Below are 14,356 nucleotides of genomic sequence, written 5' to 3' on the forward strand. Positions count from 1 at the left end.
TGATTGTGGATGGGTAGCCAGGCAAATGAAAACCTTGACTGTAAAAATGAAGGCGCAAACCTGATCTCATGTCTAGGTAACTTCATCCTTCTCCCATGTTTTATTGAAGGAGACCTAAAGCCAAACAGGGGTACAGTGAGTAATATTAACTCTTGAAGGCCATCGTCTCATTCCTCATCTCTCCTGTGTGTCTGAAGAGGGGAGCATGTACGCAGACCCACAAGCCACTGCTGCCCCTCATGAGGAGTTCTGGTTCTCTGTGGCCCCCCACCCCTACCCCCATCAAAATTACCCATCCCTGGTCTACATAAAGTCTATGTAATCTAGGGAGGTTGGATTAGGGGCTGATTTCTGACTGGGCTAACCGTCCAATGAAAACAGTGCTTCTTAGAAAACCTGAGGGGATTCAAGTTCACGTGATGTTTCTGAGTTGGAACTATAGATCAGATCACAGTGACACACACGAAGATAAGCAGGGCCGTCGACCACTCTGTCCCAATGCAGACCAAAAGGTAAACAAACATTGCCACAGCAACAGGAAACCGCATCAGAGCCCTCTATCAACAAAAAAACAGCCTATCCGAATCCAGGGATTTCAAGGTGGATATGAATGACTGAACAAACAATAATAGTGAATTTTCAGAACTCTTGTCGACTACTTCCTACAGGAAATAGAAAATACAGCGATAAACACAGGCTATACGAATGACAGTATTATTGAATTCACAGCACACGGACCAGGAAGGTCGTTTTCGAATGTTGAATTGTACCTTACATGGTGTTTTTTTTGTTTGTTAGTTATATTAGATCTAGATCCATTACAGGAACTATTATCTTAGCAGAAGAAATCAAATCAAACATTCCATAAGATGGACAACGTAACAATTAAAAAAGGCAAATTCAAGAAAAAAATATTATTCCAAACTACAAAATACTTTATTTTTCCCTCTCAAAAGTAAGATTACTTTATTCAAGAATTGACTACATTATTTTTTTAATCTAAAATTTAAAAAAGTGATCGAAACAATTTACTGGGTTCTAAAACGCCATGACAGTGATATCGGATCATTTTCCGGGCATCCTTCTTAATTACACCATCAGAAAATACACTTAGCGACAGAATATGGAGAATGAACAGAGTGTGCATCTTCAAGACTTGACATTTATTCAATACATAAATGGGGAGGGGGGGGGGGAAATCGAATCCTTCACAATTACAAATGTAGACAGAGAAAAGCCCTGAATATAAATCGGGATGCTTTTAAAGGCGTTAGGGGGAAATGACTCCGCAATTTGAGTTACAAATTAAAATGAAAGAAAATCAAAATTTTTGAAAAATAATTAAAAAATCTTTACAAGGTAAAAGAACATACTATTTCTGAAATTGAACAGGAATATGATATTCTACTTTTGAAGAGAGCAACTACAGGTTCAACTCAAAATAAAGCACACTATTTACACTATAATGGCAAATATCTCACGGTCCTCACAAAAACAAATACACGCGCCAAACCAGTTGTAATTTAAAAAAAAGATACAAATGTGTTAATAAGAAAACGCGATTAAAATGACAATTTCAAACGCTATGAAAATCGTTAGAAACGTGAATTTAAAAAGTTGGACTGATCCTAACAGCCTTCTTAGACTCAACAAGAGAAGCAATTATTAGCAGACAAAAAATAAATCACAAAAAAAAAAAGAGATCACCCAAGAATAAAAATGTAAATACAGTTTTGAAGCACCAGTAATGGACAGCTTTCCCAGAGAATTATATTATATTATATATATATATTATATTTTACATTTTTGTTACAAAGTAGTGCCCTTGTTTACACAAATGACAACTCATACAAGAGTGTGCAAAGCTGTCATCAAGGCAAAGTTTGGCTACTTTGAAGAATCTAAAATGTATTTAGATTTGTTTAACACTGTTTTGGTTACAACATGATTCCATATATCTAATTTCATAATTTTGAGGTCTTCACTATTATTCTACAATGTAGAAAAATACATTTTTATATTTATTCTCAGTACTACCAAATTACCCCACCGATGACATTCTTTTTTTTTTTTAAGTACACCCGGTCATTCCAGACTTTATATAAGCAGATACACCTCATAGAATACAAACACTTGACATCTTCCTACGTCTGAAGGTTTAACCTTTCAGGACTTGGATTTGAATCAACTCCTCACCTAAGGCTTTTTATTACCTGCGGCAGTTAGTTAGTGAAATACACAAAAGAGGAACAATGGGTTCATATTGAAGATGAACATGCTCATCCCTAGAAACTGTCTACGTGTCTATTGTCTACGGATAAACCTAAGAACATGAACAGCTTCATAGTTAAGAACACGATAACCACATTGAAGAAGATGTTTACGTATTCTACAAGAACCAGTATCACTTCCTAAGAAACACAACTTGGAACAATCCTTGGGATAACTTTTTAGAATTCACTGATAAATTGGTCCATGTGGAAAACTAAAAAGACATTGAAACTGTAAATGACTTGGTAATAGGTAATACATTTATTTCCATTGAAATTATTCAAAGCTAATTTTTTTTAGATTGACCAATGTAGATATTTTCAAAACACATGCAATTTAAAAAGTCACAAAGACATTTTTATTTGAAATCTTTTAGACAGAGCAACCTTGAGGGAATCTTATTTGAGAAAAGGATGTTCATACAATAGGGAAGATATACAAAACATTGCAGAGAGCATATCCAACTGACAATCTCCTAGATACTAGAAAAAAAATATTGACTACTGGAACCAAGACTTCCAAAAGAAACTGACGTTGACACAAGATGGAGGGAAAGTTGGAGCAGAACTCAACTAAATTACAGTTAACTACAATGTACACTTACATATAAACAAACTGTATAGAATGTATTATTACACAAGGGACAAAATTCACAAATTCGACAGCACAATGGCAGAGTCATGTCTTACGTTTAGACTAACAATGACTCAATAATCCACACCTTCTGTGAATGTTATAAAGTCCAAAAGTTATGGGTGTAAAGTCCAAAAGTTATGGGTGTAAAGTCCAAAAGTTATGGGTGTAAAGTCCAAAAGTTATGGGTGTAAAGTCCAAAAGTTATGGGTGTAAAGTCCAAAAGTTATGGGTGTAAAGTCCAAAAGTTATGGGTGTAAAGTCCAAAAGTTATGGGTGTAAAGTCCAAAAGTTATGGGTGTAAAGTCCAAAAGTTATGGGTGTAAAGTCCAAAAGTGATTAAATGGACTTTTAATCCATCCGTCTGCCTATTTCAAGACATGACATACGTCGCGAGAGCCGATGGATCGGACTTTCTCTTGTCAATCATCTTGAAAAAAACAAAACAATGTATACTTAAAGAGGATTGGTTGATTTTCAGTTTATCGTTAACACAACGGAAAGGTGAAATGCTTTATTACCTAAAAATGTAAAAAATTCAGTGGGCGCATGAGAGAATCGAAATGGTGCAGTTTGAGGCCATGTGGCGGAGAGTGATGCAGCAGTTGGAGATGTGGCAGAGAGTGATGCAGGAGCTGGAGATGTGGCAGAGAGTGATGCAGAAGCTGGAGATGTGGCAGAGAGTGATGCAGCAGCTGGAGATGTGGCAGAGAGTGATGCAGCAGCTGGAGATGTGGCAGAGAGTGATGCAGCAGCTGGAGATGTGGCAGAGAGTGATGCAGCAGCTGGAGATGTGGCAGAGAGTGATGCAGCAGCTGGAGATGTGGCAGAGAGTGATGCAGCAGCTGGAGATGTGGCAGAGAGTGATGCAGCAGCTGGAGATGTGGCAGAGAGTGATGCAGCAGCTGGAGATGTGGCAGAGAGTGATGCAGCAGCTGGAGATGTGGCAGATAGTGATGCAGCAGCTGGAGATGTGGCAGAGAGTGATGCAGGAGCTGGAGATGTGGGAGAGAGTGATGCAGCAGCTGGAGATGTGGCAGAGAGTGATGCAGCAGCTGGAGATGTGGCAGAGAGTGATGCAGCGGCTGGAGATGTGGCAGAGAGTGATGCAGCAGCTGGAAATGTGGCAGAGAGTGATGCAGCAGCTGGAGATGTGGCAGAGAGTGATGCAGCAGCTGGAGATGTGGCAGAGAGTGATGCAGGAGCTAGAGATGTGGCAGAGAGTGATGCAGCAGCTGGAGATGTGGCAGAGAGTGATGCAGCAGCTGGAGATGTGGCGGAGAGTGATGCAGGAGCTGGAGATGTGGCAGAGAGTGATGCAGGAGCTGGAGATGTGGCAGAGAGTGATGCAGGAGCTGGAGATGTGGCAGAGAGTGATGCAGGAGCTGGAGATGTGGCGGAGAGTGATGCAGGAGCTGGAGATGTGGCAGAGAGTGATGCAGGAGATGGAGATGGGGGGGGGGGTCAGCAGCTGGGCAGGGGTGATGCTGTGGATGTTTGTGTGCATCTGTATGTTGTTGTTGTTTATACATGGATGTTTTGTATAGTTTAATAAAATATATATATTTTTAAATTAAGTCAACCCATACTATAGGAATGGGGGTTATAACAACATTGATTTCACATAACTAGATATACAGCACATTTGGAAAGGATTCAGACATTTTTTAACAATACAGCCTTATTCTAAAATGGATTCAATTGTTTGTTTTCCTCATCAATCTACACACAATACCCCATAATGACATCACAATACCCCATAATGACATCACAATACCCCATAATGACATCACAATACCCCATAATGACAAACCAAACACAGGTTTAGAAATATTAGCAAATTTCTGAAATACAACTGAAATATCACTTTTAAATAAGTATTCAGACCTTTTACTCAGTACTTTGTTGAAGCACCTTCGGCAGGGTTTACAGCCTCCAGTCTTCTTGGGTATGACGCTACAAGCTTGGCACAGCTGCATTTGGGGAGTTTCTACCATTTTCTATGCAGCTCCTCTCAAGCTCTGTCAGGTTGGATGTGGAGCGTCGCTGCACAGCTATTTTCAGGTTTCTCCAGAGATGTTTGATTGGGTTTTTGTCCAGGCTCTGGCTGGGCCAGTCAAGGACATTGTCCCGAAGCCACTCATGCGTTGTCTTAGCTGTGTGCTTAGGGTCGTTGTCCTGAGCGCTCTGGAGCAGGTTTTCATCAAGCATCTCTCTGTACTTTGCTCCATTAATCTTTATCTCGATCCTGACTAGTCTCCCAGTCCCTACCACTGCCACCACCATGCTTCACCGTAGGGATGGTGCCACCACCATGCTTCACCGTAGGGATGGTGCCACCACCATGCATCACCGTAGGGATGCTGCCACCACCATGCTTCACCATAGGGATCGTGCCACCACCATGCTTCACCATAGGGATGCTGCCACCACTATGCTTCACCGTAGGGATGCTGCCACCACTATGCTTCACCGTAGGGATGCTGCCACCACTATGCTTCACCGTAGGGATGCTGCCACCACCATGCTTCACCGTAGGGATGCTGCCACCACTATGCTTCACCGTAGGGATGCTGCCACCACCATGCTTCACCGTAGGGATGCTGCCACCACCATGCTTCACCGTAGGGATGCTGCCACCACTATGCTTCACCGTAGGGATGCTGCCACCACTATGCTTCACCGTAGGGATGCTGCCACCACCATGCTTCACCATAGGAATGCTACCACCACCTTGCTTCCCTGTAGGGTTGGTGCCAGATTACCTCCAGATGTAAGACCAGAGATTCTTGTTTCTAATGGTCTGAGTCCTTCAGGTGCCTTCTGGCAAACTCCAAGCGGGCCGTCATGTGCCTTTTACTGAGGAGTGGCTTCCGTCTGGCCACTTGACCATAAAAGCCTAACTGGTGGAGTGCTGCAGAAACAGTTGTCCTTCTGGAAGGCTCTCCCATCTCCACAGAGGAGCTCTGACAGAGTGACCATTGGGTTCTTGGTCACCTCCCTGACCAAGGCCCTTCTCCCCGATTGCTCAGTTTGTCCGGGCGGCCAGCTCTAGGAAGAGTCTTCTTCCATTTAAGAATGATGGAGGCCACTGTGTTCTTGGGGACCTTCAATGCTGCAGACATTTGTTGGTACCCTTCCCCAGATCTGTGCCTCGACACAATCCTGTCTCGGAGCTCTACGGACTATTCCTTCGACCTAATGGCTTGGTTTTTGCTCTGACATGCACTGTCAACTGTGGGACCTTATATAGACAAGTGAAAAAGTCAAGGGGTCTGAATACTTTACAAATGCACTGTAGATACCATAGGAGTGACTGAACAAATTTGATTGAACTATATGACCCAATGAGATCCTATTAAATGACTAATTAGCATTCTAGTTCCTAATTTTATGGTACGCACTATTGGAATAAGCAGAGCCTTGTAGTATTGTATATTAAATAAGAGGTTATGGGAAAAAGAGGACAAACAATACCATCACTGATCTGAAGTGATGTGGCCTCAAATTGAGTAATATTGCCCAATGGTCCAATACACCAGAGAACGTGGCTTGAACCTCAACCCATTTAAAATAAAATAAAAACCTCTCTAACCCAAAAGCCATCTGTTTTGACATGGGACGAGGATGTCGAGGTGTGTTGTATAACGTTGCCCTGGGCGTTGCAGAGAAAAAGAAAACAGAAGTTTATGCTAAGGTCACTTTGGCCCATTTCCTCCCCTGGTTGAGTGTAGGATTGTGGGAAAAGTTCAAACAGATATCAGCGCCTCCAAAGGAGGAAATTGTTCCCAGTCCATAACGCCTGACCACGTCCTGCAGGGTATGAGACAGTGGTGACGCCCGAGGACTTTTGACTTAACCTGGAGAACAGATTCAGACTACCCAGAAAGCCTAGAGACTCACTGCCAGTAGCTCTAAAATCAACATGACCTGCCCCTCTACCATACATCAGTTATATCAGCATGATCTGCCCCTCTACCCCTCTACCATACATCAGTTATATCAACATGATCTGCCCCTCTACCATACATCAGTTATATCAACATGATCTACCCCTCTACCATACATCAGTTATATCAACATGATCTACCCCTCTACCATACATTAGTTAAATCAACATGATCTTCCCCTCTACCATACATCAGTTATATCAACATGATCTTCCCCTCTACCATACATCAGTTAAATCAACATGATCTACCCCTCTACCATACATCAGTTATATCAGCATGATCTGCCCCTCTACCCCTCTACCATACATCACAGTTAAATCAGCATGATCTACCCCTCTACCATACATCAGTTATATCAACATGATCTACCCCTCTACCATACATCAGTTATATCAACATGATCTACCCCTCTACCATACATCAGTTATATCAACATGATCTACCCCTCTACCATACATCAGTTATATCAACATGATCTACCCCTCTACCATACATCAGTTATATCAACATGATCTACCCCTCTACCCCTCTACCATACATCAGTTATATCAACATGATCTATCCCTCTACCATACATCAGTTATATCAACATGACCTGCCCCTCTACCCCTCTACCATACATCAGTTATATCAACATGATCTATCCCTCTACCATACATCAGTTATATCAACATGACCTGCCCCTCTACCCCTCTACCATACATCAGTTATATCAACATGATCTACCCCTCTACCATACATCAGTTATATCAACATGACCTACCCCTCTACCATACATCAGTTATATCAACATGATCTACCCCTCTACCCCTCTACCCTACATCAGTTATATCAACATGACCTACCCCTCTACCATACATCAGTTATATCAACATGATCTACCCCTCTACCCTGTAGCCATGGTGACTACCTCCTAAAGTAAAAGGTAAGAAATGTAATACATCATAATTTGTGTTAATTAACATGAACAGACTGAATACCTGACTTTGTGAGTTGTTTATATAAAACATTGAGAAGTGGGCCTGTAATGCATGTGTGTTAACCTTGGAAGAAGCACAAGCAGTTCCTAAACGTGAACCCAGACATGCTGTGGACCAGAGAGGAAGAAGCAAAGCGAGAGAGATATCTAGGCCCAAAATCTGTCTGCTCTAGCAGGTGGAGGCCCAAAATCGGTCTGCTCTAGCAGGTGGAGGCCCAACATCTGTCTTCTCTAGCAGGTGGAGTCCTAAAATCTGTCTGCTCCAGCAGGTGGAGTCCTAAAATCTGTCTGCTCTAGCAGGTGGAGGCCCAAAATCTGTCTGCTCTAGCAGGTGGAGGCCCAAAATCGGTCAGCTCCAGCAGGTGGAGTCCTAAAATCTGTCTTCTCTAGCAGGTGGAGTCCTAAAATCTGTCTGATCTAGCAGGTGGAGGCCCAAAATCGGTCTGCTCTAGCAGGTGGAGGCCCAAAATCTGTCTGCTCTAGCAGGTGGAGGCCCAAAATCTGTCTTCTCTAGCAGGTGGAGTCCTAAAATCTGTATTCTCTAGCAGGTGGAGTCCTAAAATCTGTCTGATCTAGCAGGTGGAGTCCTAAAATCTGTCTGCTCCAGCAGGTGGAGTCCTAAAATCTGTCTGCTCTAGCAGGTGGAGGCCCACAATCTGTCTGCTCTAGCAGGTGGAGGCCCAGAATCGGTCTGCTCCAGCAGGTGGAGTCCTAAAATCTGTCTGCTCCAGCAGGTGGAGTCCTAAAATCTGTCTGCTCTAGCAGGTGGAGGCCCAAAATCTGTCTGCTCTAGCAGGTGGAGGCCCAAAATCTGTCTTCTCTAGCAGGTGGAGGCCCAGAATCTGTCTGCTCTAGCAGGTGTAGGCCCAGAATTAGTCTGCTCTAGCAGGTGGAGGCCCAAAATCTCTCTGCTCTAGCAGGTGGAGGCCCAAAATCTGGTTAGGCAACTCACGTGTCTATACTTCGACAGCACAGTTAGATCAGACAGAAGTTTAGAAAGTAGGGCCCTTGTAAACAGATAGGAAGTAATGTAGAGTCATGTCTATGGGCCTTTAGTGAAGTCCAACCAACCTGTTGATACAGGATGCAGTGATGAGTATTAAAAACTGCCATCTGTAACGAAACAAAAAAGGGCACGATGGTAGATGGCATCCAAAAGGTTTAAGACTAGTAGCAGCACTTTAATGAAATTATTTCATAATTAAGGGCTGAATAATCAGCTTTCTACTGCTTTTTATTTTTTTACCTTTATATAACTAGGCAAGTCAGTTAATAAGAACAAACTCTTATTTTCAATGACGGCCTAGGAACAGTGGGTAAACTGCCTGTTCAGGGGTTGAATGACAGATTTGTACCTTGTCAGCTCACGGATTTGAACTTGCAACCTTGCGGTTACTAGTCCAACGCTCTAACCACTAGGCTACCCTGCCGCCCCGAGAGAAAGACAATCTGTTTCTGTAGATAAAGTTGACTTTAAATCTTAGCTTCTCAACAAGCTCATCTACAGTAGGTTTGAAACATCAAATCCATATCAATTCAAATGCCTAAGTGTTTATATGCGGGAACCAGTGGCGATCCGTCATTCAAGGCAGAGCTCTTTTGTCCCTCCTTTCTTGAGTAAAGCAACTCTAAAATACAGGTGTTTCAGCCTAGCAAACTGCTTCCTGTGGAGGTGGGGCAGCCAGTGGAAAACACGGAGCATAGGGGTTGGTTAATGTTCTCTAGTTGCGCCGTGATTGGCTCAGTAGTCTGTCACTCATGGTGTCCTGTGTGAATTTATGTATGCTCTCTCTAATTCTCTCTTTCTTTCTCTCTCTCGGAGGACCTGAGCCCTAGGACCATGTGTCAGGACTACCTGGCCTGATGACTCCTTGCTGTCCCCAGCCCACCTGGCCGTGCTGCTGCTCCAGTTTCAACTGTTCTGTCTGTGGCTATGGAACCCTGACCTGTTCACCGGACGTGCTACCTGTCCCAGACCTGCTGTTTTCAACTCTCTAGAGACAGCAGGAGCGGTAGAGATACTCTGAATGATCAGCTATGAAAAGCCAACTGACATTTACTCCTGAGGTGCTGACCTGTTGCACCCTCGACAACCACTGTGATTATTATTATTTGACCCTGCTGGTCATCTATGAACATTTGAACATGTTCTGTTATAATCTCCACCCGGCACAGCCAGAAGAGGACTGGCCACCCCTCATATCCTGGTTCCTCTCTAAGTTTCTTCCTAGGTTCTGGCCTTTCTAGAGAGTTTTTCCTAGCCACCGTGCTTCTACACCTGCATTGCTTGCTGTTTGGGGTTTTAGGCTGGGTTTCTGTACAGCACTTTGAGATATCAGCTGATATAAGAATAAATACAATTTTATAAATAAATAAGCTTTAACTTCCTGACTGATGTTTTGAGATGTTGCTTCAATATATCAACATAATTGTCCCTCCTCATGATGCCATCTATTTTGTGAAGTGCACCAGTCCCTCCTGCAGCAAAGCACCCCCACAACATGATGCTGCCACCCCCGTGCGTCACGGTTGGGATGGTGTTCTTCGGCTTGCAAGCCTCCCCCGTTTTCCTCCAAACATAACAATGGTCATTATGGCCAAACAGTTCTATTTTTATTTAATCAAACCAGAGGACAATTCTCCAAAAAGTACGATCTTTGTTCCCATGTGCAGTTGCAAACCATAGTCTGGCTTTTTTATGTTTTTTTTTTTAGCAGTGTCTTCTTCCTTGCTGATTGGCCTTTCAGGTTATGCCGATATAGGACTCGTTTTTACTGTGGATATAGATACTTTTGTACCTGTTTCCTCCAGCATATTCACAAGGTCCTTTGCTGTTGTTCTGGGATTGATTTGCACTTTTTGCACCAATGTACATTCATCTCTAGGAGACAGAATGCGTCTCCTGCCTGAGCGGTATGACGGCTGCGTGGTTCCATGGTATATATGCTTGCATACTATTGTTTGTACAGATGAACGTCGTACCTTCAGGCGTTTGGAAAGGATAAACCAGACTTGTGGATGTCTACAATTTGTTTTCTGAGGTCTTGGCTGATTTCTTTTGTTTTTCCCATGATTTCAAGCTAAGAGACACTGAGTTTGAAGGTAGGCCTTGAAATACATCCACAGGTACACCTCCAATTGACTCAAATGATGTCAATTAGCCTATCAGAAGCTTCTAAAGCCATTATATAATTTTCGGGAATTTTCCAAGTTGTTTAAAGGCACAGTCAACTTAGTGTATGTAAACTTCTGACCCACTGGGAATGTGATACAGTGAAATAGTCTGTCTGTAAACAATTGTTGGAAAAATTACTTGTGTCATGCACAAAGTAGATGTCCTTACTGACTTGCCAAATGTATAGTTTGTTATTAACAAGAAATTTGTGGAGTGGTTGAAAAATGAGTTTTAATGACTCTAATGACTCCAACCTAAGTGTATGTAAACTTCCGACTTCAACTGTATATTTTTAAACCTGCATATTTAGTTAATATTGCCTGCTAACATTAATTTATTTTAACTAGGGAAATTGTGTCACTTCTCTTGCGTTCTGTGCAAGCAGAGTCAGGGTATATGCAGCAGTTTGGGCCGCCTGCCTCGTTGCGAACTGTGTGAAGAAATCAAATCAAATCAAATGTATTTATATAGCCCTTCGTACATCAGCTGATATCTCAAAGTGCTGTACAGAAACCCAGCCTAAAACCCCAAACAGCAAGCAATGCAGGACCATTTCTGCTTAACAAACACCGTAATTAATTTGCCAGAATTTTACATAATTATGACATAACATTGAAGGTTGTGCAATGTAAGAGCAATATTTAGACTTAGGGATTCCACCCGTTAAATAAAATACAGAATCCATATTTCACTGAAGAATAAACATTTTGTTTTCGAAATGATAGTTTCCAGATTTGACCATATTAATGACCTAAGGCTCGAATTTCTGTGCGTTATTATATTATAATTAAGTCTACGATTTGATATTTGATAGAGCAGTCTGACTGACCGGTGATAAGCAGCAGCAGGCTCGTAAGCATTCATTCAAACAGCACATTCCTGCATTTGCCAGCAGCTCTTCGCAATGCTTGAAGCACAGCGCTGTTTATGACTTCAAGCCTATCAACTCCCGAGATTAGGCTGGCAATACTATAGTGCCTATAAGAATATCCAATAGTCAAAGATATATGAAATACAAATGGTATAGAGAGAAATAGTCCTTTAATTCCGAATATAACTACAACAGAAAACTTCTTACCTGGGAATATTGAAGATTCGTATTAAAAGGAACCACCAGCTTTCATATGTTCTCAAGTTCTGAGCAAAGAACTGAAACGTTAGCTTTTTATTGCACTTTTACGTTCTTCTCCAACACTCTGTTTTTGCATTATTTAAACCAAATTGAACGTGTTTCATTATTTACTTGAGACTAAATTGATGTATTATATTAAGTTAAAATAAAAGTGTTCATTCAGTATTGTTGTAATTGTCATTATTACAAATAATATATATATATATATATATATAAAAATATATTTTTTTTTAAATCGGCCGATTAATCGGTATCGGCTTTTTTTTTTTGTCCTCCAACAAATCGGTGTCGGCGTTGAAAAATCATAATCGGTCGACCTCTAATTTACATGCAAAAATTTCCACCGGCGGGAACACCTGAAACACCGGAGACACCTGAAACACCTGAAACACCTGGAACACCTGGAACACCTGAGACACCTGAAACACCTGAAACACCGGAGACACCTGAAACACCTGAAACACCTGAAACACCGGAGACACCTGAAACACCTGAAACACCTGGAACACCTGAACCACCTGAGACACCTGAAACACCTGGAACACCTGAAACACCTGGAACACCTGAAACACCTGGAACACCTGAAACACCTGAAACACCTGGAACACCTGGAACACCTGAAACACCTGGAACACCTGGAACACCTGAAACACCTGGAACACCTGAAACACCTGGAACACCTGAAACACCTGAAACACCTGGAACACCTGAAACACCTGGAACACCTGAAACACCTGAAACACCTGGAACACCTGGAACACCTGAAACACCTGGAACACCTGGAACACCTGAAACACCTGGAACACCTGAAACACCTGAAACACCTGGAACACCTGAAACACCTGGAACACCTGGAACACCTGAAACACCTGGAACACCTGAAACACCTGGAACACCTGAAACACCTGAAACACCTGGAACACCTGAAACACCTGGAACACCTGAAACACCTGAAACACCTGGAACACCTGGAACACCTGAAACACCTGGAACACCTGGAACACCTGAAACACCTGGAACACCTGAAACACCTGGAACACCTGAAACACCTGAAACACCTGGAACACCTGGGACACCTGAGACACCTGAAACACCCGAAACACCCGAAACACCCGGAACACCTGGAACACCTGGAACACCTGGAACACCTGAAACACCTGGAACACCTGGAACACCTGGAACACCTGGAACACCTGAAACACCTGGAACACCTGGAACACCTGGAACACCTGGAACACCTGGAACACCTGAAACACCTGGAACACCTGGAACACCTGGAACACCTGGAACACCTGGAACACCTGGAACACCTGGAACACCTGGAACACCTGGAACACCTGAAACACCTGGAACACCTGAAACACCTGGAACACCTGAGACACCTGAAACACCTGAAACACCTGAAACACCTGAAACACCTGAGACACCTGAAACACCTGGAACACCTGAAACACCTGAAACACCTGAGACACCTGAAACACCTGAAACACCTGGAACACCTGAGACACCTGGAACACCTGAAACACCTGAAACACCTGAAACACCTGAAACACCCGAAAGGTCCCACCTGATCTCACCTCCTTCCGACTGCCTTCCATTTTTGAAGACATTTATTTTTATTGTCAGAGTGTATTGGATATATTGTATAAAGTGTTTGAGGATTTACTGACATGGAGCACTCCTGTAGCCGTTACCGTGGTTATAGAGACAAGTAGTTCCATTTTCCCCATTCCTTCCCCCCCCGCTCAGCCCAGGATCAAGTGAGACTTAGCACACAATCTGAATCCCACATGGCACCCTATTCCCTATATAGTGCACCACTTTTGACCAGGTCTCATAGGGCTCTGGTCAAAAGTAGTACACTATGTAACGAATAGGGAGGGACGCCGACATGCAGTGGTGGCCAACTGACCTTTTTATGCCCCACAGTGCCGGGAAGTTGGAACATTCGTGTACAAAACAGCCACTGTGTTGTGTTCCAAACTGGGTTTGGAACACAACGGGATTCCAAACTGGGTGAGAGACTATTCCAACGGAAAGGGGTTTAGAATGCTACTCTGCACAGACATTCAAACTACTGTAGAGAAGCCTAGACTTGATTCAAAACATTGGTATCACAACGGCATTTGTTATTTTAGTGTTTTTTATTTTATTTTTTAAAGTAGGCTACTTACAGTATGTAGTAGGCGACTGTAACAGGAAATAATATAGTA

General features: G+C 42.8%; 1 protein-coding gene across 2 annotated transcripts in view; it reads right to left on the reverse strand.

The window, feature by feature from the left end:
• The window catches only part of ldlrap1a (low density lipoprotein receptor adaptor protein 1a), a 34,252-nt gene that overhangs the window by 18,860 nt on the left and 1,036 nt on the right, over nucleotides 1-14,356 (reverse strand). The window lies entirely within an intron of this gene.

Source organism: Oncorhynchus kisutch, linkage group LG17, assembly GCF_002021735.2.
Source record: "Oncorhynchus kisutch isolate 150728-3 linkage group LG17, Okis_V2, whole genome shotgun sequence".
Classification (NCBI taxonomy): Eukaryota; Metazoa; Chordata; class Actinopteri; order Salmoniformes; family Salmonidae; genus Oncorhynchus; species Oncorhynchus kisutch.